Below are 7,853 nucleotides of genomic sequence, written 5' to 3'. Positions count from 1 at the left end.
TATAGTGAAAAATGATTGGAGTAAAGAGCCAGGTTACGAAATGTATTAGCTCTGTTGGATAGATAGGGAAGATATTGAAAATGTACAAATGTCCTGCGCACAGAGGGAATTGGACAACAATTGAACAATTAAGAATTGGAGAAGAGAGAAATCTTGATGGCCCGGCTTGATGACATGGTGGCCCGGCTTGATGACATGAAAATGTACAGTGGTAACCAAATGCATGAACAAAATCTGACTTGACATTCCATCCAAGCCAAGTTAATAATTTTATCTGTTGAGTTAATTCATACTTTGAAGGACCTGGTTTTGAAGGTTTGTTTGGGAAAAAAATTTCCACGCCATTATGAAGTTTTGATTGGTTGCTTTGCTGGTTTTTATACTGTAATGAGCAACTATTTATAAAGGTTATGAGTCTTGGGCCATATTTCATTATTTTGTTAATGGGCTTGGGCCATCAAGATGGGCAAAGGGTTTTGATTCTATCAAACCTTCAGCTTGGGCTTAATATTATGGTTTAGGGAAAATTACATTCCCCTCCCCTATACTATATATATAGCGTTCTTACATCTATACACTTGTGTTTTAACAATCACCCCCTTTTCTACTTCTGACTGTGTTAGTTGTTAATTATGAAATGTAAAAGACTATTATAACCTCAAACCAAAAGAAGATAAATCAACAGACAGTTTTGCCTTTTTGTTCTTATTCAACCCAAACATCCCCCAAATCCAAATAGATACTTTGAGAGAGTTGTGCAAACCCTCAACAACAAAGGGATCTCCTGAAACTCTCTCAAAGTATCTATTTGGATTTGGGCAGATTGGGCAAGGCTCAACCCAAAGCCATAACTCAAGTCTGGAGTGACGTGGCCTGAAAATCCCAATCCATGCCCACCCTATTTGAGGCTCAAGGTGGGCTTGGGTTGACCAGGCCAAATTGACACCCCTAATATATATATACAGTTGGAATTACAATGTAAAAAAAAATTCAACTCAAAAAATACCAGAAAAATACCAGCTCTAAATCAACTAAAAAATGACCACAAGAGATACTAAAACTCAAATGAAGGATCCATTGTAGCCTTAGAGCTCCTTATTCAACGAAATGTGGTTGGTGTGAGCAATAGACATACAAAATCATCCTTTAATTTTTTACATGATATTTGGTTATAAAAAATCATTGCCCAAAGTATTCATCACACCAGTTCTATGTCCCTCTCCTAAACTTATGTTGTTAAAGTATGAGAACGAACCAGAAGGATCAAACTTCAAATGACAAAGACTAAGACATGGGAGGAAACCAACAATGGGAATTTATTAGGTAAGTGATAGGTGTGATATTTATATCCTTGGCCTTTTAAGATTTATGTTTTTTTTTTTTTTTTTTGTTTTTCTTTATATGATAAAAGTGTTAATAATTATGACAAACATAGGGTTCTTGTCAAAGTTGAAATCATTGAAATAAATAAATAAAAAACATTGAAACAAAACCGCTAAAGAAGTGAAATCCTACTAACTCTTCAAGTGAAATTATAATGTTTCATATCCATGTAAAAAAAAATTATCTAAAACAGTATAAGCATAATTTTTTGAAGGACCAAGTTTTCCTAAAGCCACGTCACATCAGGACCTTGTTTTCGTTCACATAGTGGTGAAGGAAACTTTATTCTTTAATTAATAGCATTGGCAAGATTCTGGTAAGTGACTTGTGTTGGGTGGACAAAATCAATATACTTGGAATGACATGAGCAGACTGGCATGACATTGTTGCACCGAGCATCTACACCATGTCTGCCACGTTTGCTTAAATCTAATAGTTTGGTCTTTGGCAATTTTGTACATTATTTTTCTATTTTGCAGTGTTGTATATTCTCTTTTATCATTGAACAAATAAAATAAACCAATTCCAATTTATAGTAAACTCAATCATATTCACAATTTAAGAATATAAAAACCAATTAAATACATTTTTAATTGCTCAACTTAGACGAGCTTACTTCTGCACTAGCAACCACCACCACATTAAGAGGGGTTTTCTCGAACCTGCTTTCCTATATTCAAGGCTCTAATAAATATGTTTTTGTTTTCGCAGATGGTTGGTTACTTTAGATCAGTGGATTTTGAGCAATCGTAATCACTTGCCTTTCTGTGGACGGATTTCATCTCTGAAATATGCATCTCATTTCAATCTCTGGCACCATTATAAGCTCGCTTAGGAATTAATGAAAAAACAAATCCTCAAAAGCATTGATGACTCTGAATATGAATGATATAGTCCTTCTGGTTGTGGCTTTTCCACCTTATGCTTACCGTGTCTGCTTATCTCTCCATAACCATCCTTATAAGTGGTAGGTGGGTGTTTTCCTCATCGGTGCGCTGATATGTCTCTCTGCCATCCTTATGTGACAAGGCATCTTTGTCCTTTCTTTGGAGAAAAAGGGAGATAAGGAACACTGACAAATTTTGTGCTTCCGGATAGATAACCCCCCACAAATAATATTGGACAAGAGAAAACCACAGGTGGACATATACGTGCAATGCATGGTAGCAGGCATGGCCAATAGAGGGTACACATTAGTGCGGGGTTACCACTGTTTAGCAAATGTTAAAAGGTTTTTATTATTTGATGGCCTTTTGTTATGTCATTATGAACCCATTTAAATTAAAACATTATGGACTTTATTTAATAAAGGTTAGGTTCGTTATTTGAAACCATCATACATGCACTCACCCATGGACCGAGTAGCAACTCGGTTAGCCAACCCGTGAACCTGACCCTCTGACCAGAAAACTCGCCAAGTTTGACCCAGTTTCTTTTGTTGACACTATGGAGGATAGAGATTATTTCATTTGGTTTCTGGTGACATTTTAGTCGGCAGGACAGAAAACTCTGTCCTTTTGGATACCGGTGGCATATCACCATCAGGAGAGGGTCCTCGTAGATCAGCTCAGCCATTGTCTTTTTGGTCCGTGATCAGCTAGGGCACGAATCCAACAAGCAATGACAAAACTTTACTCCGCCCAAGTGCTCTAATGCACGCGCTTTAGTTTTTCACCTTTATCACTTGATAGCTTGATTTCCTCATTTTTCTATCCCCCGATCGAGATATCCTTTTTTTCATCTAGTAAAGATTAATTAAACCATCCAAATTTGGAGCGTGAAGTAGAAATGATTAAGCAGATCCGTTTTGGGGATCAATATTAATAAGTTGTTCTGACGCACTAGCCGTTGCTTGGTTTTGGCATGTGTCTTACTCAAATAGGGGCTCATGGAGTTGCTTGGTTAGGGATGAAGTGTTAAAGGCCCTTTTCTAAATAGAGGGTGGTGACGATGGTCAAAGATCAGCTCCACCACCAGGAGAAGGTGCTTGTAGATCAGCTCAGCTGTTGTTTTTTTGGTCTATGATCAGCTAGGGCACGAATCCAACAAGCAACGATAAACTTTACTCCGCCCAAGTGCGCTAACGCTCGCACTTTAGTTTTTCACCTTTATCACTTGATAGCATAAAATTTTGTGCTACTTGGATGTCATGGATCAAATGAAAAATCACTTTATTAGATTAATCGAAAAATAAATATTCCATAGCAAAGTTTTGGCTGCAATAAAAGCTGAAAATTTTAGGGAGAGCTCCTTGGTGAATGCAAATGCATTGAAATATTATTTCTCTGGAAAATGTTTTTCTATGTTAGCATGGCTCTTATGCCAGAGCTTTGATCACTGAGAATGGATGCTTAAGCATTGATTAAAAGGGACGTGGTGATCATTTCACAGCCTTGTATTTGGGCGGAGGGGTAAGCTCCCAAACAGAAAATGTGCCATCTATTTCTCTGTATAGGTGAATGGTGATAATGTGGTGTTTTTTTTCTTTTTCTTTTTTTAAGTGGCTCACGTGGCCCTTATGCGGTGGTCATTTCACAGCCCTTGTGCGCAATTTTTTTTTTTTTTCGTCAGAGTAATTGGTGCCATCTAAATGATCCTCTTAATAAGTCTTACATTTTCAAATGCATAATACACACATGTTTTCGTCATGTGATAGATTAGTGTCCACATTTTAGTTGCTTGTCAAGTTTCACTGGAAATAGATTTTATTTATTTTTTCTTTCCGGGCAATAGCTAATTTTATTAATGCAATTAGCACAGGAGAAGCCTTGGTCAATAGGAACAAAAGATAAGAGAGCTATATTATTTGGATAAGAAGTACATTATTTGTCCATGTATAGAGCTAGCTAGGTGCTTAGATAGAGCTCTTTCTAATCTTTCTTGGAGGACTACTTTTGAGGAAGCCTTGGCATTGGTTCGCACAGTAGTAGGATTGGATCATACTCCTCTTATCGTTGATACTGAAGGTTGCATCGCTAAGAGGAAAAGACCTCTTAGATTTCAGGCTATGTGGTTTCGTCATTGGGATTGCTCCCGTGTTGTGTCTACTACTTGGAATATTGACCATAGTATAAACCCCTCCCCTATGCTCTATAACAAATTATCTCTTTGCAGGGATACCTTGCGTAAGTGGAATAAAGATGTTCTTGGCAATTTACAATCGAAGATTAAGGAGTTAAAAGGATGAACTTATGCACTTGCAAGCTCTACCATCATCAGCCGGGATCCAAGATCGGAAAAATTTGTTATTGAAAGATAAATTTAGATGAGGACTTGGCTAGGGAAGAGATATCTTGGCACTAGAAATCAAGAATTTCTTGACTTCAAAGTGAGGATCGTAATACCAAATTTTTTCATGCTTCCACTATACAATGGAAACAATACAATAAAATTTTGAAGTTGAAAATCTCAACTAGGGTCTGGACTCCTCCAAACAGTACTTTTCTCTATTCAACCATGTGTGGTGGAGGACAATAATTTTTTATGTCAAAACCCAAATTTAGAAGAGATGAAGGCTTTGTTTTCTATGGGACTTAAATAAAAGGGCAAGTGGTTCTGGGTTGAGTTAAAGATTTTTAAACCAAGTTCAGCTCAATAATTTGGTAACCAAGCCTTTTCTAAGCTTGGTTTAAAACTTGGATGAGAATCCACAGATCAAGGCTGAGTATGTGAAGCCCAAAATCTGATCAATTTAAGACCAACTACAAGCCCATTTTGAGATTATTCAAATTGGAATTGAATCACAATTGATGGTGACCAATCTCGTATCCAATTTTGAGTTCTTATATATGCATTGCCCTCATGAATTACCAGTTTATTATGAGGTAGTGAAATAGACAATTACATAATCAATCTACGAGTAGTGGGGAGGTTCTCATCCCACCTGATACAAATCTAATTATTCTTAATTATGGCTTCATTTGGTTGCAAGGGAAAATAGATCGAAAATTTTAGAATCTTTAAAAAGAAAAATTTTGTATTTATTATCCAATATGATTGTATACATTATCTAAATTTATTATTACATTTAGGTATAAAGTAAAGTAAAATTCAGTAACTAAAGATAAAATGATTTTTCTTTTTTTTTTTGGGTGGAAAAAGATAAAATGATTTTGAATATGTAATATATGTAAGTTAATGTGGCCCAAATTACTCCATCACATTAGATCTGATGAGTGACTGCACCACTTGGTGGATGTGACTCGTGGATGGCCTCGGTTGTACACTTACTAAGAAACCTCCATTTTTTTATCTTTATGTCTAAGGAACCTAGAAGCTAGAACAACCTTATGAAGATCATAGTGAATAATGATTGAAGTAAAAAGCCAGATGACTAAAGGTATACAAATGGCATATTAGCTTTATTGGATAGATAAGGAAAAGATTGGAAATATACAGGTGTCACGTGCACAATGAGAATTAAACAAGAATTGAAGAAAAGTGGAATCCTGCTGGCCCGGCTTGATGACATGAAAACATGACATTTTAATATTTTATCTGTTGAGTTAATTCATAATTTTAAGGACCTGGTTTTGAAGATTTGCTTGGGAAAAAAATTTCCACGCCATTAAGAAGTTTTGATTGGGTGCGTTTTTACACTGTACAAAGGTTATGGGTCTTGGGCCATATTTCATTATTTGTTAATGGGTTTGGGCCATCAAGATGAGCAAAGGTTTTGTTTCTATCTATTAATAAAAAAAAATGTTTTGTTTCTATCAGACTTCCAGCTTAGGCTTACTTCCCCTTCTCTGTACTATGTATGGCCTTCTCACATCTATACACTTGTGTTTTAACAATGACCCTCTCTCTCATGTCTGACAGTCTTAATCTGTTGTTGGTTATGAAATATAAAAGACCATTATACCTCAAACCAAAAGAAGATAAATCAAGAGACCATTTTTCCCTTTTGTTCTTCTTCAACCCAAACATTCCTAAAATCCAAATATATATTTTGCGTGTGTGTGAGAGAGAGAGAGGTATGCAAACCCTTAAAAACAAAGGGATTTCCTACAACTCGCATTAAGCTCTGGCCGAAGAAAAGCTACAATTTATTTTATTTTTCACACACACACACACACACACACACACATATATATATGGTCAGGTTGGGCGAGGCTCAACCCAAAGCCATAACACAAGCTTCGAGTGACGCCTGAAAATCTCAGCCCTTTCCCGTCCTATTTAGGCTCATGGCGGGCTTGGATTGACGGGGCCAAATTGACACCCCTAATGTACTCCGTTAGAACTACAATCTTGAAAAAAAATAAATAAATAAAAATTAAAAAATAAAAAACCTAGATCAACTTAAAAATGATCACAAGAGAGACTATAGCTCAAATGAAGGATCCATTGTAGCCTTAGAGCACCTTATTCAATGAAACGTGTTTGGTGTGAATAATAGACATACAAAATCATCCTTTAATTTTTTACATGATATTTGGTTATAACAACTCATTGCCCAAAGTATTCATCACACCAGTTCTATGTCCCTGTCCTAACTTAGAAGTATGTTGTTACAATAGAAAGAACATAAGAATCAAATTTCAAATGACAAGACTAAGACATTGGAGGAAACCAACAATGGGAATTTATTTCGTAAGTGCATATTTATCCTAGGCCTTTCAAGATTTTGATTTTTTTTTTCTTTGTATGATATAAATGTTAACAATTATGATGAAATCAACTTACCAATTGATATAAATATATCAATTGTGCTGAAATGTGATATCTCACACCGCGTAAATCCTTAACCTTCCTCCTCTTACTAAGACTATAGAATGTTCCACTAACTAATTACAAATATAGGGTTCTTATCAAAATTGGAATCATTCAAAAAATATATATATATATATATATATTTTTAAAATTAAAACAAGACCAAGTAAAAGAAGTGAAATCCTCATATCTGAGAGAGATATTGGGAAAGAGAGGGTCACATCAGGACTCTATTTTGGAAAAACATCTTTTGTAGGGAGGCTTTGGCACGGTGAAGGGCAGTGAAGCACAGGATTGCGACACATGACGAAAATGCATCCTAGGGCTTAGGATATTGGCCTGAACCCAACATGTTGCTCGATCCATTTCAGTTGCATTGAGGCGGAAACCCACCTGATTAGAGGAATCCATCACAACCATCTTCATTGAATTCTGAATTATTTTCTGGTTTTGCTCAATAATTTTTATTTGGATTTGATTTTGTAGCTTTGAGCCCATTGGATGTCATTGGATCACGCGGAGTAAGGAATTTTGTGCTTTGCAAGAAGCCACAGCAGGAATCCCAGTTAGTTGGAGGAAGGATTCTAGTCAGAGATGGAAAATCTTCACCAACAGATGATTTCTTATCATCTTCCTCCCGCAGAAAGCAACTCGATGAAGAGGAAGGGAGTTTTTCTAGTTATATTTTTTTTTCAGGGATCAAAAGACTTTCTTACCCTTGATTTGGAGCACCATATAAGCACGTGTTCAGGAAA

The sequence above is a fragment of the Macadamia integrifolia genome, chromosome 6 (assembly GCF_013358625.1).
Source record: "Macadamia integrifolia cultivar HAES 741 chromosome 6, SCU_Mint_v3, whole genome shotgun sequence".
Lineage (NCBI taxonomy): Eukaryota > Viridiplantae > Streptophyta > Magnoliopsida > Proteales > Proteaceae > Macadamia > Macadamia integrifolia.
This window is presented reverse-complemented; position numbering follows the sequence as displayed.